The sequence below is a fragment of the Tachyglossus aculeatus genome, chromosome 1 (genome assembly GCF_015852505.1).
Source record: "Tachyglossus aculeatus isolate mTacAcu1 chromosome 1, mTacAcu1.pri, whole genome shotgun sequence".
Lineage (NCBI taxonomy): Eukaryota > Metazoa > Chordata > Mammalia > Monotremata > Tachyglossidae > Tachyglossus > Tachyglossus aculeatus.
The window spans coordinates 57,612,356-57,638,658 of record NC_052066.1 but is presented as its reverse complement, the minus strand read 5'-3'; the positions used below and the strand labels follow the sequence as shown (position 1 = coordinate 57,638,658).

Genomic DNA, 26,303 nt, shown 5'->3' with positions numbered 1-26,303 from the left:
AAATAACCAATTCATCAGCTCAATCAATCATATTTATTGAGAGCCTACGTTGTGCAATGCACTGCACTATAACAGAGTAGGTACATACAGTCCCTGCCCGTAGTGACTTACAGTCTAGAGGGGGAGACAGACAATGAATGAGAAGCAGCGTGGCTTAGTGGCAAGAGCAAGGGCTTGGGAGTCAGAGGACATGGGTTCTAATCCCACCTCTGCCAATTGTCTGCTGTGCAACCTTGGGCAAGTTTCTTAACTTCTCTGTGCCTCAGTTGCCTCATCTGTAAATTGGGGATAAAGACTGTGAGCCCCATGTGGGGACAATCTGATTACCTTATATCTACCCCAGCACTTAGAACAGTGCTTAGAACATAGTAAGTGCTTAACAAATACCATCATTATTATTATTATTACAATTGATTGATCTATTACTTAAGCAAATCAGACAATGCAGGAATAGAGTGTGATTCTTGTAGATATTTTATTTCAGAGAACTACTGAAATATTTTAGAATCATCACTTGGTAGAATTTCCAATTTACCATTTACAAGAGAAAATTGAAAAGAATATATGTTTAATACTTACCTGGGACCTACAACACTTTACTATATGTGTGTACATATGTTTTAATGGTATTTGTTAAGCACTATTAAGCGCTGGGATAGATACAAGCTACTTAGGTTGGACATAGTCCAGGTGCCACATAGAGCTCACAGTTTTTATCCAAATTTTACAGATGAGGTAACTGAGTCACAGAGAAGTCAGGTGACTTGTCCAAGGTCACACAGCTGACAGGTTGTGGATCTGTTATTAGAACCCTAGTCCTTCTAACTCCTAGACTCATGCTCTAGCCATTAGGCCATGCACATGCATACACACACGTACACATACAACAATATTCTTCATCTAGTTGTGACACCAGATGACATATAGAGAACAGTGTAGTGATTATGACCTATGGAGAGCTTCATACTTTCTAACACATTATTTCTTTGAATATTCCTGTACTGTTTGGATCTATCTAATAGCCCTAGCCTTCCATTCTAATCACCTATCATCCTTAAGTTTTTTCCAAACTTTACTTGAACCAATACATATTTTGTGTTTGCCAAACATTCTTTAGTAACAAATCTCAGATTCATTCATTCATTCACTCAATCATCTTTATTGAGCACTTACAATGGGCAGAGCACTGTGCCAAGCCCTTGGAAAGTATAATTCAGCCATAAAGAGAGACATGCCACTATCCAGTTGTAGAAGTGATTCCCATTATTTGTTTTGACTTGCCTCCTTTAAATAACATTGAGTCTTCTTTGCTCTGTTTTTGTAAGATTTCATAAGCAGCAAATTCATCTCTGTCCTTCATGAATTTGTAAATATCACTGATTACTTTTATAAATGTTTTGACTGTTCCTCCACATGGAAGCTATTCAATACTCTTGATGACTTTATAATCCTTTCCATTTTTTGCCTCTGTCCTTTCTAAGATGGGAAGGCAAATCTGTGTACAGTATTCCAGACTTTTATTTTCAATGCTCTTGTTGTTGTGGCCCAGAATGTTATTGACGTTTTGGGTGCGGTTGCTAACTGGGCCAGTTTATTTGAAGGGAAATAAGTAATGACTCAGTGATCTTTTCCAAGTTATCACTGATGAAATATGTGGGTGTGGTGACCTTCTAACATTCTTCCCAGGAAAGATGGAACTCAAAAATCCCTTGAACTCATTTCCTCTTTCTTTTCATCCCCAAGTTGATTTGCTGTGCTGTGAACCACAACCGGTCCCACTAAATCCTTAGCCAACTTTATGCATTGCAGATGGTTGAAGGATCTTAAGTTAACTTTGGAGTCCTTTGCAAGGTCAAATTCCTCAAATCCATTTCTGACTTGGCTAAATCATTTTTTCTGCTGTACCTGCCACTATTAATAGGAATTTTTGTGACCCCATCTTGAGTGACTAATCTGGTGTTTAAAGGATTTTTTTTCTCTTGAATTTTTTTTTTTTGCCAGTTCACTAGGAGGATTTCTTTTCACTTTTTAATTTTTTTTCTCAAACAATACTTTCCTCTTCATCCAAACTGCTACCCCGTGAGCCTGTTGTTGGGTAGGAACCGTCTCTATATGTTGCTGATTTGTACTTTCCAAGCGCTTAGTACAATGCTCTGCTCATAGCAAGCACTCAGTAAATACTATTGAACCAATTAATCCAAGCACTCATCCTATCCCACCTTGATTACCATCTCAGCCTCCTTGCTGACCTCCCTGCTTCCTATCTTTTCCCACTCCAGTCCATATTTCACTTTGCTGCCCAGAGAATTCTTCTACAAAAATGTTCAGGCCATTTATTTATTTATATTAGTGTCTGTCTCTCCTTCTAGACAGTAAGCTTATTGTGGGTGGGAAATACGTCTGTTATATTGTTATATTTTATTCTCCCAAACACTTACTACAGTGCTCTTGCACACAGTAAGCACTCAATAAATATGACTGAGTGACTGGTTACTATGCACTGAATGCCTACTCTGTGCAGAGCTCTGTGGAAAGTCCTGGGAGAGTCCAGCACAAAAGACAAGGCATTTCTAATGCTAATTTTTAAAGCTCTGGTATACTTACACCTGGTAAGCTCATTGTGGGCAGGGAATAATAACAATAATTATAGTAATCATCATTATTATGGTATTTGTTAAGCACTTACTATGTGCCAAGCACTGTTCTAAGCACTGGAGAACATACAAGGTAATCAGGTTGTCCCACGTGAGGCTCACAGTCTTAATCCCCATTTTACCAATGACATAACTGAGGCACAGAGAAGTTAAGTGGCTTTCCCAAAGTCACACAGCAGACAAGTTGTGGAGCCAGGATTAGAACTCAGGTTCTCAGACTCCCAAGGCTGTGCTCTTTCCACTAAGCCACTTTATTATTATATTGTACTCTCCCAAGCATTAACACACTGCTCTCTGCACACAGTAAGAGCTTAATATATTTGATTGAATGAGTGAATGAATGATATTGACATAAAGTATTTTTAAAAAGTTTCCAGGGTAGTTTGGCAGTCACAAGCTTTTTCTAATGATGGTTAATATTCTATGATAGGTTTTTCTTTAATTTCCTTGTATATGTTGTATCATTATTAATTTTTAGTCTTTCTCTCTAGCAAGAATGTCAAATTGAACTGGTTTGTTCTCACTATTGCAGAGTGGCTCTAGTCACATATGCCTCCAACACCAGGGATTTTTAAATCTGGACAATATCTTTCCTCATAGATTGCAGGACAAGTATGTTCCAGAAACAAGCATTCATTCTATTCCAACACCTTACTTCCAATTCTGATCTCACTGAGTTATTGAATCAATATAGGTGGGATTAATTGAAGTTTTCCATTATTTCTGCCTGTCCTAGTTTTAAAGATTCCACAGTTTTGAAAAACAGTTCTCTTTCCTAATATTCTTCAGGTGGTCATTAATAAAGTTCTAATGCAACATTTTGATTGTGTAAGCATGGAATCTCTACTCAAAGAGATTCTATTATGATCCTATTTCTAGTAAAAACTTTTATGTTATTACGGTGTATTTGCACCTCACAAATATTCATCTCCTTCACCTGTCTGTCATTTGACTTATTGCCTGTCATTATACATCCCATTGATTTTTCTCCCTTTTTCTAGCTCTTAGAGATACCAGGTATATCAAGGGACTCCCTAAGTGCTGAGGATTTCGATTCACTTATTTTATTCCTAAACTTCTAGCTTTAGAGAAAAGTTATTTTTGCTTTTTGTTTTTGTTCACTTTGCTGAAATTCAAAAAGCTTGTTTCCCCATTTGGTGGATGACATAAATGGATTGTTTATCCTCCTTATTGTCTCCCACGGGATTTTCTTCCTGTTCCAAGCATTCCAGAGACAACTTTGTTATCTCCCTCTTGGAACTTCTACAAATTTGGTCCTCTAGCTTTTCTGTACTCACTGGCTCCTTACCAGTTTTTGCTTGGTGTCATTTTGTTCAGATGTTATCTAACTCTTCTTCTGAATTTCTTTGCCCGAGAGTTTCACGGTTCTTGATGTGCCTAAACCATTCCTCTCAGCACACCATCTCATTCACACATTTAGATTCTGGGAAGTGCTTGCCTCCCGTTTATGGAATTGACATCACTTCAGAGAATGCTACCCTAGAAGGTTATTGAAGTTTCCTACTTGAAAAGCTTAATTTGGTTTCCATAATCTCCTTCCTGTTTTTTCCAATGCCACTGGCAGAAACTTGTGCCCCTATCCTTTCGGGCAGACAGAGAACATGTCTGCCAACTCCGTTGTATGCGCGGCACACTGTAAGCACTCAATAAACATTGTTTGATTGACTGAGCCCTGCTAACTTTGGATCTTCCAGATAAGTGCCCAAAGTACAGTGCTCTGCACACAGTAAGCGCTCAATAAATATGATTGAATAAATGAATGAAAGAATATGGGAACGTCCAAAAGCCAGTATAAGCTAACTGCTCATCTGGAAACTACTTCCTGCCCACCTTATAGAGATAGGTTATCAAGTTGTCCCAAATAGGGCTCACAGTCTTAATCCTCATTTTACATTTAAGGTAACTGAGGTACAGAGAAGTTAAGTGACTTGCCCAAAGTCACACAGCAGACAAATGACAGAGCTGGAATTAGACCCCATGACCTCTAACTCCCAAGCCTGTGCCTTTCTCCACTAAGCCACGCTGCTTCTCCTAAAATGGGAATTAAATACCTGTTAATTATTAATTATTATTATGGTATTTGTTAAGTGCTTACTATGTGCCAAGCACTGTTCTAAGCCCTCGGTTAGATACCACATAATCAGATTGTCCCATGTGGGGCTTACACTCTTAATCTCCATTTTACCATTTGAGGTTACTGAGGCACAGGGAAGTTAAGTGACTTGCCCAAGGTCACACAGCTGACAAGTGGCAGAGCCAGGCAGTGAGACGAGTATATATATATATATATACAAGTTTGGCAGTGAAACGAGGACTCTAATCTCACAGTAGTATTAGGTGAACTCATAGCCTATTTTGTCTTTATTTTCTGCAGCTTTCTTCTAGACTGTGAGCCCACTGTTGGGTAGGGACCGTCTCTATATGTTGCCAACTTGTACTTCCCAAGCGCTTAGTACAGTGCTCTGCACACAGTAAGCGCTCAATAAATACGATTGATTGATTGATTGATTGATTAGAACCTATGCCTGCTGACTCCCAAGCCCGTGCTCTTTCCACTAAGCCACTTTATTATTAAATTGTACTCTCCCACACATAGTAAGTGCTTAACAAATACCATCATTATTATTATTGGGGTATTGTACTTTCTAAGTGCTTAGTACAGTGCTCTGCACACAATAAGTGCTCAATAAATACTATTTATAAATAACAAATAGAACCCTTGCACCCCCGTGTATCGGGGGCCTAGGACTGGCACCCTCATTCCCCTCCCTCCCTCCATCTGTGCAACTGAGGACTTGGGCCTGCATGAGGAAGGAATTGCCAATCCCCCACAGCATGATCCCCACCCCTGAGCACACCAGGACCCAGAGATGTGCCAAAAAAAGCAGGACAGTGACTCACTAAAGAATTAACAACATTCAACCGTCACCCATCATCAACTAAGGACTTGATAGCTCTGGCCCATTCACTCAAGACAGGCACTTTAAAAACTCCTAATGGCAGCTCAGAACTTGTGGAGTCCCCCACAGCTGGGAGTTGCTGAGTCCCTCCCCTACTAGAGGAATTTGCCACAAGCCATTGGGTCTACAGATCAGCTGCTGCAGCTCAAGATTTTCTTTCTCTTCTGCCCCAGCCCCACAGTTTGCCTTCAGTCCTCTTCTTCTGGTCTCCCCTCCCCTGACCCTGTGCCCAGCACCCCTCTTCATCCCCCTACCTATAGGCTGGACATCCTTAGTGCACTCCCATCCAACCCCTCCACCGCCCTTGCTCCTCCCTCATCCTTCTCCACCTCCCCAACCCTGTCATCATGTCCCAGCACCACCCTTCATCTACCTCTATCCTCATTTTCCCCCCACCAGCTCACCCCCGTTTAACCGCTCCCCCATCCCAACCCCACCCAGCCTCCCCAAAGCCTCAGGGAAGTGCGGTCTGTGGAACCCCTGCTCCATTATGGGGAAGCTTCCCTTCATCCTTGACCTATTCCTGACCCAGTCACTGCCCTTCCTTGCCACCCCTGTTCTGTCTGGAACTATCCCTGCCCTGCTCCATCTGGAACTATTCCCACCTTGCTCCGTCTGGAACTATTCCCCCCTTAGCTCCATCTGGACCTATCCCCCCTGTTCTGTATGGACCTATCTCCCCTGCTTCCTCTGGTCCTATCCCTCCTACCCCCTCTTGTCCTGTTGTCCTTCTCTGTAAGGTCCTATCTCCCGTATCCTCCCCAGCACTTAGAACAGTGCTTTGCACATAGTAAACGCTTAACAAATGTCATCATTATTATTATTATCACTGAAACTTGGCTCTCATTCATTCATTCATTCTTTCTTTCATTCAATTGTGTTTACTGAGTGCTTACTGTGTACAGAGCACTGTACTAAGTGCATGGAAAGTACAATTCAGCAACATAGAGAGACAATCTCTGCCAACAATGTAGTCAGAGTCTAGAAGGGGGGAGACACACATCAAAACAAGTAAACAGGCATCAATAGCATCAATATATAGAATTATATGACTATATATATGTACATCAGAAGAAGTTAACAGGCATTAATATAAATGAATAGAATTATAGATATGTAGAAATATACACAAGTGCTGTGGAGTGGAGTAGGGGGGGGGCGTTGAGTGAAGTGGGCCAGTCAGGATGATGGAGGGGGCAGAGGGAATTGAGGAAAAGGGGGCCTTAGTCTGGGAAGGCCTCCTGGAGTAGATGAGCTCTCAGTAGGGCCTTGAAGGGAGGAAGAGAGCTAGCTTGGCGGATGGGCAGAGGGAGGGCATTCCAGGCCAGGGGGATGCCGGGGGTCGATGGCGGGACAGGTGAGAACAAGGCACGGTGAGGAGATTAGCGGCAGAGGAGCAGAGGGTGCGGGCTGGGCTGGAGAAGGAGAGAAGGGAGGTGAGGTAGGAGGGGGCGAGGTGATGGACAGCCTTGAAGCCCAGGGTGAGGAGTTTCTGCCTGATGTGCAGATTGATTGGTAGCCACTGGAGATTTTTGAGGAGGGGAGTAACATGCCCAGAGCATTTCTGGACAAACACAATCCGGGCAGCAGCATGAAGTATGGATTGAAGTCGGGAGAGACACGAGGATGGGAGATCAGAGAGAAGGCTGATGCAGTAGTCCAGACGGGCTAGGATGAGAGCTTGAACGAGCAGGGTAGCGGTTTGGATGGAGAGGAAAGGGTGGATCTTGGCAATGTTGCGGAGCTGAGACCGGCAGGTTTTGGTGACGGCTTGGATGTGAGGGGTGAATGAGAGAGCGGAGTCAAGGATGACACCTTGCGGGCTTGTGAGACAGGAAGGATGGTAGTGCTGTCAACAGAGATGGGAAAGTCAGGGAGAGGGCAAGGTTTGGGAGGGAAGACAAGGAGTTCAGTCTTGTACATCCTAATCCTTCTGTACCTCTCAGCTGTCATCCCCTGGAAGCATTATTCAGTCTTGGCTTCGCTGACACTGTCCTTTCCTGGTTCTCCTCCTATCTCTGTGGTCACTCATTCTCAGTCTCTTTCGTGGGCGCCTCCTCTGCCTCCTAGCCCCTAACTCTGGGGGTCCCTCAAGGTTCAATTATGTGTCCTCTTCTATTCTCCATATACACCTATTCCCTTGGAGAACTCATTAGCTCTCAAGGCTTCAACCACGACCTCTATGTGGACAAAATCCAAATCTACATGATGATACCCAAATCTACATCTCCAGCCCTGATCTCTCTCCCTCTCTGCAGTCCCTCATTTCCTTCTGCCTTCAACACATCTGTACTTGGATGTTCTCCCATCATGTTAGCTTACCATGTCCAGAACTGAACTCCTTATCTTCCCACCCAAACCCTGTCCTCCCCATGACTTTCCTATCACTGTGGATGGCAGCACCATTTACAGAGTTGGTAGAAACATTCACTGTCCATGGCAGAAGTGGGAGAGCTGATTGTTAGACATGTAGACAGCTGTGTTTGCTACAACTGAGAGGAAACCTAGCTCTATAAGCTCTGCATCCTTTAAGCAACCACCCACAGCCCCAAAGCCCTTAAATATCTGTAATTATTTCATAATAATATCTGCCTCCTCCTCTAGACTGTAAGCTACTTGTGGTCAGGGAATGTGCCTGCAAACTTTGTTATATTGTTATATTATCCCAAGCACATGGTATGATGTTCTGTATACAGTAAGCACTCAATACAATTGATTGATCCCTTGATTGGTAAAGTAGAGGTTGAGTCAAGGTTATGCCACCAGACACAGTCCCTGTCCCTTGTGGAGCTCACAATCTATCCCCAATTTATAGAGGAAAAAATTGAGGTACAGAGAATTTAGTCACTTGCCCATCAGTGGTCACTAATAGAGCTGGGAATCAAAATTAGATCTTCCTTCTTCTTTTTCCCATTTCAACACTGAGAACTTTAAAGTGGAATGATTGGATTCTTTTGAATCTGAACCCTCAGATCTGGGCTGTTTGCACTCGGAAGAACTGAATGGCAGTAAATTAATAATAATAATAATAATAATGATGGTATTTGTTAAGAACTTACTTCGTGCTAAGCACTGTTCTGAGCACTGGGGTAGAGACAAGATAATCAGGTTGTCCCACATGGTGCTCACAGTCTTAATCCCCATTTTACAGATGAGGTTACTGAGGTACAGAGAAGCTACATAGCTTGCTCAAAGTCACACAGCTGGTAAGTGGCAATGCCGGGATTGGAACCCACAACCTCTGACTCCCAATCCCGTGCTATTTTCACTAAGCCACAATAGGCTCTTCAATCAGGAATAATGGAGGAGTCTTGTTGGAGACCTCTTGAGCAAGAATTTGTGTAGAGGAATTGATTGTAGGTGCTAATGAACTACACTGAGCTATTTATCTTCTCTGTTCCCTGCCTGTCATCATCATCATCATCAGTCATGTTTATTGAGGCATGAAGGGACAATGGGTGAGTGTGTAGTCTTTCCCCACATTTAGCCAGCAACAGGAAAAACCCAGACAACAACTTAGGTTTCCCAATAACTAGAGCAGTGTTCTTTCCATTGGATCCACCGCAGGGCCCTAAATGACCAACAATGAGATCATCATCATCAATCGTATTTATTGAGCGCTTACTATGTGCAGAGCACTGTACTAAGCGCTTGGGAAGTACAAATTGGCAACATCTAGAGATAGTCCCTACCCAACAGTGGGCTCACAGTCTAAAAGGGGGAGACAGAGAACAAAACGAACATACTAACAAAATAAAATAAATAGAATAGATATGTGAAATGAGATGTAATGTGAGATGAATACCCGGAAAGATGTACCATCTGATTTTCTATTTACTTTAGGGAGATCTTTTTTTTTTCCTTAGCGAAATATTCCAGAACATAGGCTAGCTAAATCTCCAGCCTGTAAAGACAAGCAGAAAGCTTCATTAAAATAAAGCATCTTATAGTATAACATACATTCTCCAGTAGAAAATTATCCAAAGAACTTTTCCCCCACTGTGTATTCAACAGCTTCTTTAGCATTCCCCAGGAGATCATGTGAACATCTATTTTTTTGATTAAGTACTTTTTGTCAGGGAATATATATGTTAGAAATTAGCAGTTCCTTCAGTTGTAAAACCTTGACATTGAATATAATTGAGGAGGTTAGTGTCGGCGTGTTCATAAGTATTACCTGTCATTTGAAATATGACGGTGCTGTAACCACAGGACCTTGGGGACATTTCTACGTTGGCATTACCATCTGACTACTTTAGAAACTGCCAGACAGCCTTCTTACTGACTTGGACCCTGAGATAATTAACATGGCCCTGGAGGCTTCTGCCTTTTGCCTTGCACACTTGTTGTCTAATAAGATGTTTGCTGTTATGCTTGTCTCTGATTTAACAATGTACCTTAGGGGAAACAGGTCCTTCAATTCCATCCCAGTTTGTTGTTAATTTCTCTACTTTCTGGAAAATTAAAATATCACGTTCGACATGCTATTTTTTAATCTTCTATTTTCATTTCTAGGTACACCTTTTACAGTCAGGCAAAAGATATCCTTGGATTACCTGCAGCTTCTTTCATAGTCGAATTATGATAAGCATAGACTGGTAAATGATAAAAATTTCAGGCGGAAATAAAAAATTAGCTAAAAAACCTGGGTCAGATTTGATGGGATTTTAGTAGTTCCATTCCTAAAGGCTAAACTCAAAGTTTAAAACAGTAAATTGGTTAAATTGGTTCCAAGATCAGTGTATGGATTTCGTATCTGCCTCTTTTGCTCACAAGATTATACTGCAAATTCCAAGGTATATTGCAAAGTCTTCAATCCCATATGCAGACTCATTTTAATAAAGGACATGTCTGTCTAACCCCCTGTGTCACATAGCCTTATAAGAAAATCTTAAACTTTGAAATATAAAGTATTTTTTTCATGGCTTCATTTTACTTTTATAAAACATCTGTGGTGGTTGTTTTTAAAACTGTGACAAGGAATTAATTTTAAAATTGTTGTTTAAAAAAGGCAATTTATTTTAAAGATGAAAGTTTGTGCTAATAAATATGTAAAGTATGAAATAGAAATTGCAAATTGGTACATTTTGGGGATTTTGTATCACTATCAAGTTGGATTTCTTATTGATAATGTTGTAACAATGAGACATAGTGTGGGTGGGTAGGCAATACAAGGATATGCTCTTGAATTGTTTTTCCAGTAGTGATTTTGGTTAGCTTTGAGTCCAATCATACTCTATAACTGTCAGTCGAAATCAATCAATTATATTTATTAAGCACTTACTGTAGGCCTTCCCAGACTGAGCCCCTTCCTTTCTCTCCCCCTCGTCCCCCTCTCCATCCCCCCCATCTTACCTCCTTCCCTTCCCCACAGTACCTGTATATATGTATATATGTTTGTACATATTTATTACTCTATTTACTTATTTATTTATTTTACTTGTACATATCTATTCTATTTATTTTATTTTGTTAGTATGTTTGGTTTTGTTCTCTGTCTCCCCCTTTTAGACTGTGAGCCCACTGTTGGGTAGGGACTGTCTCTATATGTTGCCAATTTGTACTTCCCAAGCGCTTAGTACAGTGCTCTGCACATAGTAAGTGCTCAATAAATACGATTGATTGATTGATTGTTTGCAGAGCACTGTACTAAGTGCTTGGGATACTACAATATAACAATATAACAGAGACATTCCCTGCCCACAAATGAGCTTACTATCTAGTCTAAATTCAGCCCCTCTCTAGTTAGACAGCCCTTTCCTCCCCAATCCTGTTTTACTATGGGCAGACAGGGCTGGGGAGGGGAGCCAGATTTGGTAGGGAATGGCATTGCTGTCAAATCATCAATCGTATTTATTGAGCGCTTACTGTGTGCAGAGCACTGTACTAAGCGCTTGGGAAGTACAAATTGGATTCAACATCCATGGCTCCCCCTGTCACCCACAAAGAGTTTGGTAAAAATTAGAAGGTTAAAAATTCACACAGAGACTGTGGCAGCTCTTTAAAAATCAACTGAGTCTTAAAAAATGGCTAAGAATGCAAAATTATTTATTAAGCCCTTATTGTGCAGCGTACCGGACTAAACATTTAGAAGAATATAATAAAGTTAGTATATAGATTCCTGTCTTCAAGGAACTTATAATCTAGTGGGGTAGACCAATACTAAAATAAAGGTGGGGGAACAGCAACATGGTTTAAAGGTACGTACATAAGTGCAGTCCATAAGTGCAGTGAGTACCGAAAGTGTTTAAGGATATGTACTCAAGTGCATAGTAGATGCAGAAGTATTGAAGTGGCAGCAGGGAAAGGAGTAGAGAGGGGCTATTTGAGATTTATCCTGGAAAGTCTACAGGAAGAGATATGATTTTAGTAGGGCTTTGAAGATGGGGAAAGACATGTGTGTAGTGAGAGAGATGGAGTGGTTGCCTATCCACCTCCATATAAAAGAAAAACTCCTCACAATTAGCTTTAAAGCTCTCCATCAGCTTGCCCCCTTCTACCTCACCTCCCTTCTCTCCATCTACAGTCCAGCCCACACAATCCACTCCTCTGGTGCTAACCGTCTCACTGTGCCTCCATCTTTCTTGTCTCTCCATCAACCCTTGGCCCATGTCCTACCTCAGGCCTGGAATGCCCTCCCTCCTCAAATCTGCCAGACAATCACTCTTCCCCCCTTCGAAGCCCTACTGAAAGTACACCTCCTCCAAGAAGCCTTCATTCATTCATTCATTCAATCGTATTTATTGAGAGCTTACTGTGTGCAGAGCACTGTGCTAAGCGCTTGGGAAGTACAAGTTGGCAACATATAGAGATGGTCCCTACACAACAATGGGCTCACAGTCTCCAGACTAAACCTCCATTTCCTCAGCTCCCCCTCCCTTCCATGTCATCTCGACTTGCTCTCTTTGTTCTTCCATCCTCTCCCTACCCCACAGTACTTATGTATGCATATATCTATAATTCTATTTATTTATATTTATGTCTGTTTACTTGTATTGATGTCTGTCTCCCCGGCCCTCTAGACTGTCAGCCCGTTGTGAGCAGGGATTGTCTCTCTTTATTGCTGAATTGTACTTTCCAAGCACTTAGTACAGTGCTCTGAGCACAGTAAGTGCTCAATAAATGCGATCAAGTGAATGAATGAGAGAAGGCATGATAAAAGGATTGATGGTGAGAGAGGTGTGAATGAGGCAGTGTATGTTCCCATGAGAGGAGCAAAATGAGTGGACTGGGTTGTAGTGACAGAGGAGTAAGGATGGGAGAGAGTAGAGAATGAATTAATCAATGGTATTTACTGAGCACTTACTATGCAGTACAACAGAGCCAGTAGAGCCGTTCCCTGCCCACAATGAGCTTACGGTCCATCTGTAAAGATGGCATGCCTATAAACTAATGATGAGGTGCTTCAGCAGAGGAGCAGTGTGGCTTAGTGGAAAGAGCACAGGCTTTGGAGTCAGAGGTCATGGGTTTGAATCCCAGTTCTGCCACTTGTCAGCTGTGTGACTTTGGGCAAGTCATTTGTCCAAATCAGAGTCAGAGTCAGAGGTCATGGGTTCGAATCCCGACTCCGCCACATGTCTGCTGTGTGATCTTGGGCAAGTCACTTAACTTCTCTGGGCCTCAGTTACCTCATCTGTAAAATGGGGATTAAGACTGTGAGCCCCACGTGGGACAACCTGATCACCCTGTATCCTCCCCAGTGCTTAGAACAGTGCTTTGCACATAGTAAGTGCTTAATAAATGCCAATTATTATTATTATTATTATTATTGTTATTTAACTTCTCTGTGCCTCAGTTACCTCATCTGTAAAATGGGGACTAAGACTGTGAGCCCCACGTGGGACAACCTGATCACCTTGTATCTACTGCTTTGCACATAGTAAGCGCTTAACAGATGCCATCATTATTATTATCCTGCTTGATGCAGAATGGGATGGACAATGACCAGAAAGTTATTATGAGTGAGGAGACCTGTATAAAATGATATTTTAGAAAAATGATATGAACAGCAGAATGAAGTATGCCCTGGCAAGGGGAGGGCTTGAGGCCATACTTGGGGAGTTCAGAAATCATTTTCTGGCCTGAAGGAACTTATGCATTTCAGTATAAATTGGCCTAAAGGGACAGTAATTGTCTGAGGACAGGATTTGTGCCCTTCAACTTTATTTTACTCTTCTGTGTGCTAAGTACAGCATTTTACACCCAATAGGTGTTCAATATATACCTTTGATTGATTTACTGGTGAACTAAAGAAGTTGTGGAGAGATAATAAGGGATAGAAAAGGCAAAAACGAAACTCATGAAATCCACTAAGCCATTTCTGATACGATAATTTCAGATATTGTTTTCAGACCAACTTCTTCTCCCACAGCCTCAGAACATTTCTTTAAAATTGTACCACCAAAATGTCAGGCGCATGGTGTTTAGCTAGTGTTCTTGTGTTCTTAGCACATATTTATTTGCAATGAAAAGCATGATCATGCCCTTTATGGTTCTTTGTGCTATTCCAAAGAGTAAGCAAATGAAGCATCTGGTGTAAGTACACAGCTGAGGGTCAGGAACATTTCTTCAATTTTCCTCAATTTCTTTATTGAAGCTTTGAACAAGTTACTATTTTCTTTTCTGTAAAGAAGAAAAAAAAGTATTTCCTTTCCCCAAAATGTTTTCTGAATATGAACTAATTGACGATGTTTTGGGAGATGAAAGGAACTAAACAACATAGTTTAAACTTAAAAAAAGAGAGAAAACATAATTTAATCTGGATGCTTTCCATTTCTTTGGGTCCTATCATTTTGATGGGAGAATTACATGCCATCTTTCTGTATAATTTGGGGGAGAAACTTCTTTGTGGTCTATTATTAAACCTGTTAAAGACCACAGAACTTTTTTTGTTTGTTTGATGTCTCGCAGGATGTTGCATTTGTAAACCATGCCATCAATCTGCCGCTTTTCTTTCTTCCCAAATTGAACTTCTTCCACTGAAAATCAGTTCACTCACCTCCGAGTTTCAATTTATTCATTCAATCTTTTAGACCGTGAGCCCACTGTCGGGTAGGGACTGTCTCTATATGTTGCCAACTTGTACTTCCCAAGCGCTTAGTACAGTGCTCTGCACACAGTAAGCGCTCTATGAATACAATTGATTGATTGATTGATTGAATTCATTCAATCATATTTATTGAGCACTTACTGTGTGAAGAGCACTGTACTGAGTTCTTGTAAAGTCCAATTTGGCAACAAATAGACAATCCCTACCCAACAACGGGCTTACAGTCTACAAGGTGAGAGACAGGCATCAATAGCAACAATATAAACAGAGTTATAGATATATATACATCATTAATAAATAGAATGATATATTTGTACATATATACACAAGAGCTGTAAGATGGGGAGGGGGTAGAGCAGAGGGAAGGAGTTGGGCGATGGGGAGGGGAGGAGGAGCAGAGGAAAAGGGGACTCAGTCTGGGAAGGCCTCCTCAGTAAGGCTTTGAAGGGAGGAAGTTTTCTAGTTTGGCAGATGAGAGGAGGGAGGGCAATCAAGGCCAGAGGTAGGACTTGGGCCAGGGGTTGACGGTGGGACAGGCGAGAATGAGGCACAGTGAGGAGGTTAGCAGCAGTGGAGAGGAGTGTGCCGGCTGGGCTGTAGAAGGAGAGAAGGGAGGTGAGGTAGGAGAGGCCAAGGTGATGGAGAGCTTCGAAGCCAATAGTGAGGAGTTTTTGCTTTATATGAAGGTTGATAGGCAACCACTGGAGATATTTGAGGAGGGGGTGACATGCCCAGAGCATTTCTATAGAATGATAAGCTGGGCAGCAGAGTGAAGTATAGACTGAAGTGAGGAGAGACAGGAGGTTGGGAGGTCAGAAAGGCTGTTAATGCAGTAATCCAGTCGGGGTATGATGAGTGATTATACTAACAACGTAGCGATTTGGATGGAGAGGAAAGGGCAGATCTTGGCGAGGTGAAGGTCTTTTGCTTATCTTTTGGAGCTATAGAGTTTGGTCTAAAATTTGCTAAGGAGAGTAGATTATTTGAGCTTTCAGAACTTGGAAAATCTTCTTCATTCCCAGTGTGGGTGATGGTGCAATCCTTGGTTGACTTGGAGTTTTTCCTTCTTTAATCTTTCCCAATATAAGTCCCTTGGCATATGATTATTCAGTTAAGGTGAGTCCTAGCTGAAGATCTATGGACAGGTTTGTAATTTATTGGCTTATGAAAGGTGCTTCCATATATTTTAAAAGAATATCCCTGGTGTTCATTGCTGTTCTTTGACATAAAATACCCCATATTATTACCAAGCAACCAGGTTGGACCCCAAAATTGCTCATGCGTAAGCATACAAAAGTAACTATAAATGCACTGTTTTGCATGCTACTTTATATTCACAGTATATTTTATTCATACTCCCTTTATGACCTTAATCTTCCCGTCAGGCTGAAAAGTAACTCTTTATTCATGCTGAACCTCTATTTTCTGGGCCTTCTGTCTGGAATACATTATTATTAATGATATTTTGCATATACTGCATATAGAACTTTTCTGTCTGAACAGTCACTCTTCATCCTGATTCTTTGTTTTCTAGGTCTAGTGTGTGGAACACATTATTATTAACAGCACTTGGATTACACTATACTTCATTTGACATTGTTCATCTTCAAACTACTTCGAAACTATCATCTATAATTATATTCTTAACACTTCTGTGACATAGGTAAGTAGGAGAATCTACACTTTACATATTGCGGGTACAGGAAATAAGACTTGAATTAAGTAATTTAGCTGTACATCATTTGCTTACCTAAGAACAGTAATGTGCTGTGTAGGTACTGTCGCTCTCTCTTTCCATTTTACAAAGTAAACACTGAGGCTTTGAGACACCAGCGACTCTGCCAGGATGACGGCAAGCAGCAAATGTAGCCTCAGGATTAATACATTCCATCCTCGTGGGCAGTAAGCATCATAAAGGATGAAGTTCCAAGATGCACTCAGTCTCCTGGCATAGACTTTATGCTGGGTGGGATATAATAATAATAATAATAATAATAATAATAATAATAATAATAATAATAATAGCATTTATTAAGCACTTACTATGTGCAAAGCACTGTTCTAAGCGCTGGGGAGGTTACAAGGTGATCAGGTTGTCCCACGGGGGGCTCACAGTCTTAATCCCTATTTTACAGATGAGGTAACTGATGCCCAGAGAAGTTAAGTGACTTGCCCAAAATCACACAGCTGACAATTGGCAGAGCTGGGATTTGAACCCATGACCTCTGACTCCAAAGTCCGTGCTCTTTCCACTGAGCTGCATCCCACCTGACCAGGCACGATCCTAGCAAGTATGACGTGTCCTCGAGGAAGAAAGGCTTGACGTCTTTTGAGCCCAAACCTTGTAAGAAATGAGAAGTGAAAGAGCAAATACCGCTTGGTGCTGCAAGCATAAACATAACAAGGGAAGTTTCTTTGTGCACACAATGTGTCAAGAACTGTGAGTCCCACCCTGGCCTTTTCAGCCACATACACACCCATCTTCAGATACAGAAGATGACTAAATACATGGCTGCGTTAGGCCTTTGTAAGAAGTATTAATTCTCACCCCAAAAATCAATGTCCATTAACTCATGAGAACTAAATTTAGAAACAATTCTTTAAAATCTAGAAACCATCACCTAAGAATAGAGGTGATTGTATAAAGACAAACTTATGATTCTTTTACTGAGTTCACATCTTCTCCAAGAGGTCTTTCCCTCTTAAGCCCTCTTTTCCCTGACTCGCTCTCCCTTCTGTACCATCTATGCTCCTCATTCTGTGACCTTTGGACAGTTGATATTCTTCCCACCCCCAAACCCACAGCATTTATGTACACATCTTTAAATTATATATTATAAATTACTTATTCATTCATATTAACATTTGTCTCCGCTCAGACTCTGCTCACATTATGGGAAGGGAAGCGTCTGATAATTGTGTATCGGCTTAGCACAGTGCTCCACTCTAGTAAACACTTAATAATACAATTGACTGATTGATTATGCTTGTATTACTATAAATGTCACTTTAAAAATTGTTCCTATTTCTGTAATCAGTGAATATATACAACAGAATACTTAAGGCAGTGTGGCAAAAAATAAGGACTCAAATTTATGTGGCACACTTATTTTACTGAAGCATGTTCATATAATTAATTCCCTTTTATCCTCACAATAACCAGACCATCTTCATCACTGGACAAAACCTTCAATCAGCCATGTCTCTAAATTGCAAGCACTGATTGGATGACTATAGACCAGGTCAGAATCCAGCATTTCTCCCACTTGATGTGCCTGATCCACTCCTTTGACTATAGGATGATGTTAGCTAGAATGAAGCATGGCCTAGTGGAAAGAGCATAGGCCTGGGAGTTAGAGGACCTGGGTTCTAATCCTGACTCTGCCAATTGCTCTGCCAAACTGCTAGCTGTGTGACTTTGGGCAAGTCGCTTGACTTTTGTATGCCTCAGTTTCATCAACTGTAAAATGGGCATTCATATCTGTTGCCCCGCATTCATTCATTCATTCATTCATTCAGTCGTATTTATTGAGCACTTACTGTGTGCAGAGCACTGTACTAAGCACTTGGGAAGTACAAGTTGGCAACATATAGAGACGGTCCCTACCCAACAGCGGGCTCACAGTCTAGAAGGGGGAGACAGACAACCAAACAAAACATAAGTAAAATAAATAGAATAAATATGTACAAGTAAAATAAATAAGTGGAGTAATGAATATGTACAAACATATATACATATATACAGGTGCTGTGGGGAGGGGAAGGAGGTAAGGCGGGGGGATGGGGAGGGGGAGGAAGGGGAAAGGAAGGAGAGGGCTCAGTTTGGGAAGGCCTCCCTCCCGCTTAAGACTGTGAGTCCCATGTGAAACAGAATCCAACCTAATTGACTTGCAGCTATCCTAGCATTTAGAGCAGTGTTTGATACTTAGTAGCACTTAACAAGTTCCATCAAACAAATGAACAAGTGATGCCTACAGTAATATTAGAGCGGATCAAGTTAGTTTGCTATCCCCCAGTTTCCTGCCAGCAAGAGAAATCCACTGTATGAATTAAGCTATATTGGCTGGGCCCCTCAGCAGGCCCCTGTTTGCAAGGACCCCTTTGTATGAACCTCCCTGGAGGGACCCTTCTGCAGCCCACCCTCTCCATAGCCATCTATCACTGGCCTACCGGCCTGTCCCATACCCACGCTCAAAATCTTGCACATTAACGGCATGAATGAGTATCATCTGCAGGAGGAGTGGTGTTCGTCATTTGCCTTCCCACCTACATAATGTACCACATTGGCTTAGCATGCAGTTGTAGGTTACATACATGCTGTGTGACCATGCAAATGAGTCTCTTGTGACATTAAAAATCACGGTCTTTGCTTCAGGCTGTGATTGTAATGAAGATCCTGTAAATAACTCATGAGATCAGAATCCTATTTGGACTTAATTCTTTGAAGCTGCATGCATGCATGCACGCACATACACACTCACACACACACACACACACAAAACATACATATCTTTATTCTATATTTTATTTATATTTGCATGGTATTTAGATGAGTCGAGTGTATGTTTCCTCTTTTTTCAGAGATACTATAGATGATAAAATTCATTCATGAAGTACATGTTGTACAGTGCTCTGCACACAGTAAGCACTCAATAAATACGATTGAATGAATCAATGTATTGCCCGAAAAGTCTGATGTGAGACTCACACTCCCAACCACAATGAGTGTATATACACAGACTGCCTTTAATTGTGTTGTCAAGTTTATTGCTTGCAAAGGACATAAAAGAGTCATGGTCTCTCAACTTTCCCATAAATTAAGATATTGTTCACAATTCATTCTATTAGCTTATTAATTATAGGTTTCGATGGGTCTTCTAAATTGTGTTTTTTTTAAAGACCCATGTTATAAAAGTGGCAAAGATTAAGGCATGAAGAAATTGTTAAGGTAGTACTCTTCAAAATATGGATGGATTTCTATTACATAAAAATGTGGATGAATTGGTATCCAATTTTAATTTTCCCCTTGGGCTGAGTGACAAGTGGGTTGTCAAAGAGTTGCATCAGGCTTCTGTTTTGTGTGAAAACTTCTGCTAATTTAGCTGCTGAGTTGTCTTTCCTGTGGACTCAGAAGTGCCAAAAGTAAAAAAACGCATAAAAAATAAACACAGGAATGTGAGCATCTTCATCCATCCATCCATTCATTCATTCAATCATATTTATTGGGAGCTTACTGTGTGCAAAACACTGTACTAAATGCTTGTAAAGTTCAATATAGCAAATAAAGAGAAACAATTCCTGCCCCCAATGGGCTTTTGTCACTACTGCCATGGCCTCCTACCACCTCCCCCGTCATGTACACGTTTATTTATTTTATTTTGTTAATATGTTTTGGTTTGTACTCTGTCTCCCCCTTCTAGACTGTGAGCCCGTTGTTGGGTAGGGACCGTCTCTATCTGTTGCTGATTTGTACTTCCCAAGCGCTTAGTACAGTGCTCTGCACACAGTAAGCGCTCAATAAATACGATTGATTGATTGATTGATTGATGTCCCTCCCGTTCTTGGGCAAGATGTCTTTGCAAGGTTGGTGCCTATGATATCTGTGGTACTAAACCAGCAGGCTTCACTCCAGGCCACATAGTAAGATTCTCGACATGCACTTCAGGACCTCATGGCAGGTAAAATAGGAGAGGCAAGGCTTCTGAGATGGCATCTAAGGAGCTCTGCCCCTGCTCTCTCTCCTTCCCTTCAGGCCATCTTTGTCTGGATGTCTGCCTGCCATCTAAAAGTCAATATGTCCAAAACTGAACTCCTTCTCTTCCCTCCCAAACCCTGCCCTCTCCCTGACTTCCCCGTCACTGTAGATGGCACTACCATCCTTCCCGTCTCACAAGCCCTCAACCTTGGTGTCATCCTCAACTCCGTTCTCTTGTTCACCCCTCACATCCAATCCGTCACCAAAACCTGCCTGTCTCATCTCCGCAACATCACCAAGATCCGCCCTTTTCTCTCCATCCAAACCACTACCTTGCTGGTTCAATTGCTCATCTTATCCCGACTGGATTACTGCATCAGCCTCCTCTCTGATCTCCCATTGTCCTGTCTCTCCCCACTTCAGTCGATACTTCACGCTGCTGCCCGGATCATCTCTGTGCAGAAACGCTCTGGGCATGTTACTCCCCTCCTCGAAAATCTCCAGTGGCTGCCTGTCATCCTACGCATCAAGCAAAAACTCCTCACTCTTGGCTTCAAAGCTCTCCATCACCTCTCCCACTCCTACCTCACCTCCCTTGTCTCCTTCCACAGCCCAACCTGCACCCTCCACTCCTCTGCCGCTAACCTCCTCACTATACCTGGTTCTCGCCCGTCCCACCGTCGACCCCCGGCCCACGTCCTCCCCCAGCCCAGAATGCCCTCCCTCCACACATCCGCCAAGCTAGTTCTCTTCCTCCCTTCAAAGCCCTACTGAGAGCTCACCTCCTCCAAGAGGCCCTCCCAGACTGAACCCCCTCTTTCCTTTCCTCCTCCCCATCCCCCCCACCCTACCTCCTTCCCCTCCATACAGCACCTGTATATATGTTTGTACAGATTTATTAATCTATTAATTTTACTTCAACACATTTACTATTCTATATATTTTGTTAATGATGTGCATTTAGCTTTAATTCTATTTGTTTTGATGACTTGACACCTGTCCACATGTTTTGTTTTGTTGTCTGTTTCCCCGTTCTAGACTGTGACCCCGTTGTTGGGTAGGGACTGTCTCCATAGGTTGCCAACTTGTACTTCCCAAGCGCTTAGTACAGTGCTCTGCACAGAGTAAGTGCTCAATAAATATGATTGAATGAATGAATGAATGAATGACAGTGGACAGCCGGAATTTGGGAGTGGGGCCTGGACATTTAGCTCCTTCCCAGCCTGGCTCCGCTGAGTAGTAGGGACATTGTTCTCCTAGCCACCCTGCCACTGTCCATCAACTTTCCACTCTCCCACCCCTCACTGCCCCAGTACTGACTCCTCCAGGAAACTTCCACTGTCTCTGCCACCCCACCACTGCTGTCCTCACCAACCCTCCACTACCTCACCCAACAACCCTTCACTGCCCCCGCCTTGGCTCCTCACAACAGTTTCCCCCACTGCCACCCCACTGCCAGACACTGCCTTCCCCATCAACCCTCCACTGCCACCGTCCAACTAACCTAGCTCCAATCTATCCTGCTTATTATGAACCAATCAATTAATCATTCATCCATTCATTCAATTATATTTATTGAGCACTGACCATGTGCAGAGCACTGTACTAAGTGCTATTCGAAAGTACAATTCAGCAATACGTGGCTCAGTGAAAAGAGCACGGGCTTTGGAGTCAGAGGTCATGGGTTCAAATCCCGACTCCGCTACTTGTCAGCTGTGTGACTTTGGGCAAGTCACCTAACTTCTCTGTGCCTCAGTTACCTCATCTGTAAAATGGGGATGAAGACTGTGAGCCCCCCGTGGGACGACCTAATCACCTCGTAACCTCCCCAGCGCTTAGAACAGTGCTTTGCACATTGTAAGCACTTAATAAATGCCATTATTATTTATTATTATTATTTATCTACAATTCAGCAATACTTGGCTCAGTGAAAAGAGCACGGGTTTTGGAGTCAGAGGTCATGGGTTCAAATTGCAACTCTGCTACGTGTCAGCTGTGTGACTTTGGGCAAGTCACTTAACTTCTCTGGGCCTCAGTTACCTCATCTATAAAAGGGGGATTAAGACTGTAAGCCCCCCATGGGATAACCTGATCACCTTGTAACTACCCCAGTGCTTAGAACAGTGCTTGGCACATAGCGCTTAGTAAATGCCATCATCAATAAACAGGGAAAATCCCTGCCTAGAAGGGGGGGTGGACAGACATCAAACAAGTAAGCAGGCATCAATAAAAATAAATAGAATTATAGATATGTACATATCAAAACAAGTAAACAGAGATCAATATAAATGAATAAAATTATAGATATGTACAGATATACATCCAGCGCGTAGAACAGTGCCTGGCACATAGTAAGCACTTAACAAGTGTCATCATTATTCTATATGCATAAGTGATTTTGGGCAGGGAGAGGGAGGAAGGGCAAAGGGAGAAAGTTGAGGTGATGTGGAAGGGAGGGGAAGCTGAGGAAAAGGGGGGTTTAGTCTGGGAAGGAGTGCTTACTGTGTTCAGTACACTATACTAAATGCTTGGGAGAGTATAGTATAAGAAATATGGTAAACACAATCTCTACCAAGAAGGAGCTTATGGGAGAAACAGACATTAATATGGATTACAGATAGGGAAAATAAGAGTAAGCACATATGCATAAGTACTAAAGGGCTGGAGTGAGTATCAAAGTATTAAATAGGTACATAGCCAAATGAAGAAGGGATGAAGAGGGGACAGTAGGTAGGGGAAATGAGGGCTTAGTCTTGGAAGAATGCATGGAGGAGACGTGAATTTTGGAGGGTTTTGAAGGTGATGAGGTTGGTGAGCCATCAGATATGAAAGACAGGGGAGAGTTCCAAGCTTGAGGGGGGGCATAGGGAAAGAAGTCGGTGCCTGGGTAGATGAAATTGAGGTATAGAGAGTAGATGGGCATTAGAGGAGCAGAATATGTGGGATGGGTTGTAGTAGGAGATCAGCAAGTTAAGGAAGGAACGAGAGAGCTGACCAAGTCCCTTAAAGTCAATTGTAAAGAGTTTCTGTTTGATGAGAGGGGATGGGCAACCATTGGGGGATTTTGAGAAGTGGAGAAATATGGACTGATCTATTTTCAGAAAAATGACTGGGCGACAGAGCCAAATATGGACTGGAGAGGAGAGAAACAGTCAGTGAGAAGGTTGATTCAGTAGTCAAGGTGGAAAATAAGTGATTGGATCAGCTTGGATGGAGAGAAAAGGGTGGATTTTAGCAATGTTGTGCAGGGATGAGTGACAGAATATAATGATAGATTAAATATGTGGGCAGAACTTCCCCCTTTTAGACTGTGAGCCCGTTGTTGGGTAGGGACCGTCTCTATATGTTGCCAACTTGTACTTCCCAAGGGCTTATTACAGTGCTCTGCACACAGTAAGCGCTCAATAAATATGATTGAATGAATGAATGAACTGAGCCCTGAGGGATCCCACAGTTAGAGGGTGGGAGATAAAGAGCAAGAAAAGGAGATTGAGAAAAAGAGGTTAGAGACGTAAGAGGAGAACCAGGAGAGGATAGTGTTGTCACCAAGTTGGTTAAATAATATTTCCAGGAGAAAGGGTTGGTCTACAGTGTTGAGGGCAGCAGAAGAATCGAGGAGGATTGGATTGGAGTAGAGGCAGTTGGATTTGGCAAGAAGGTCACTGGTGACCTTAGTCATTTGGAATCAGTGAATGCCCATGATTTACCATAGTTTCAGATATATAATGTCTTTACAGTAATAATTTTTAAATAGTGTGTTTTATTGTTATAGAAAATTCATGAAAATTAGGTGGATCTAATAGTAAATTAACAGTAGTAAGGAAGCATGAAATTAAAACATTCTGCCTGAAATTAAGAAGGTTAACAGAATAATTATTTTTTAATAGGCATAGGATTGATTCTTGCCACTTTAACAGTTTTTCTCTCTATCTCAAATTTAAGTAGGCTTATAAGATTATTCTAAATTTTATTATTTGTTTTCCATAAATACTTTCTTGCCTGGGAACACTGATCTTTCATATTCATTATAATAAACTGCATATTTGTAATTATGACTAATGTTTACCAAAATAACATATTTCTCAGAAGTAAAGTACCCACAAAACAAAAACAAACCCTTCAGAGTCTTTACTGAATTCATAGTGAATTCTTTGTTCACACAAACACAATCACTCAAACATACATATGCGGTGAAATTCCTATTTTCCACTGAAGTTCTTCGGGAGAAAATAATTCTTAACTTGCTAGTGTATTTAAGTTATACTGATATATCTCCTTTGTAAATGTTATTTCCCTTATGTCCTAGTGTTGTATGATTCATGCCCAGCATATTCTGTTATACTGCACATATAAACAATGCAATGTGAAATTTTAGAGTTGTCATTTTATGCTTGTCTATATATTTTCAGATTTCTTCTAAATAAGTCAAGTACCTTTTTCGGCAGAGCTTGATTTCTAGGGGAATTTACCTCAGTATCAATCAATAACATTGAGTGTGTAGTAGGTGCAGAGCACTGTGGTAAGCACTTAATAATCTTTAAAAAGAATTCTACTCCTGAAACAAGTCACTTGTTTATTTTGCATCAAATGCAGTTATTTTGGACTGTTGCATTTTCCATGTAATTTCATTTGTTCGTTGTCTGGGACTCAGTAGATTGTCATCTTTTCCTGAAACATTTGCAATGTAGTAGTTGCCTTCCAGCCCTGTGGACATAAAAGCATGTCTATTTCTCCACTGTGTGTTGAATTTCGCATTCAAATATATAACAGATATCATGGGCTAGTTCTTAAATTATTGATATTAGAGTCTTATTCAGAAAAACTCAACATAAAGTCAGGCTTAATTTGCTCCCCATACCTAGTCAGCCTATACAGTTGTGTGATGAAAGTGCTTGGGTCTGGGTGTCAAAGACCTTGGTTCTAATTCTGGCTCCGCCTCCTCCCTACTGTGTGACCTTGCACAAGTCACTTAACATCTCTGTGCCTCTACAAAATGAGGATTCAATACCTGTTCTGCTTCCTACTTAGACTGTGAGTCCCATGTGGGACTTTATTCCCTTGTATTTACCCCAGTGCTTATTACAGTGGGTGACACATAGTAAGTGCTTAACAGCTACCATAGTTATTAGTATTATGAAAATAAACTATTTATATTACTGTTTCACAAAATGTTAATGGTTTTATTAAAAATTTGATTTCACAGGGCCCTTCATAAAATTGAGTTTGTAATTTGCATTTGAGAACGGTGTGGAGCAAAGAATAGAGTTGACTGATAAATGGTTCTATTAATCAATCAATCAGTCCTATTTATTGAGTACTTACTGTGTGCCGAGCACTGCACTCAGTGCTTGGGAGGATACAATAACAGAGTTGGTAGACAGGTTCCCTCCGCACAATGAGCTTACAGTTTAGAGGGTGATACAGGAATTAATATAAATGAATGAATATAAATAAATGAATTATAGATATGCACATAAGTACTGTGGGCCTGAAGAAGAGTGAATAAAGTATGGAAATCCAGGTGAATATTAGAAAATGAAGGGCAAAAAACTGGCATATTATATAAAAGCCTTTTCCTAATTTGTGTTCCTGAAATTCGCAGATCATATATTCACAAATGGCAAGAGCCTCGTTTTTAAGTAGTGCATTTGTGAATGACCTTTGAAGAAAATTATCAATGTCTTTGTTTAGAGTGATTTGGGAATGGATTTCATAGAGCATTTACTACTAAATGAAATATATTATTCCACTATTATTGCAATGTTGTCAAAACGTGACACTTCATTAAGATAGTGTGACCTTTAGAATACTTTTCTGTTCTTTTAGTCTGTCTCTGGCATGAATTTGGGGGTTAATTCCTGTAGCTGTTTGATAAGATAGAGGTAAATTTAATTGAAGGCCAGACTCATTACTTTCAATTGATC

At 41.3% G+C, this 26,303-nt stretch overlaps 1 protein-coding gene across 1 annotated transcript in view; it reads left to right on the top strand.

Annotated features, from left to right (window-relative positions):
- The window catches only part of NAALADL2 (N-acetylated alpha-linked acidic dipeptidase like 2), a 989,255-nt gene that overhangs the window by 157,401 nt on the left and 805,551 nt on the right, over positions 1-26,303 (top strand). Inside the window, exon 2 of the mRNA XM_038750200.1 lies at positions 16,219-16,347. The gene's annotated coding sequence lies outside the window, so the exon portion shown is untranslated. The remainder of the gene's footprint in view (positions 1-16,218; positions 16,348-26,303) is intronic.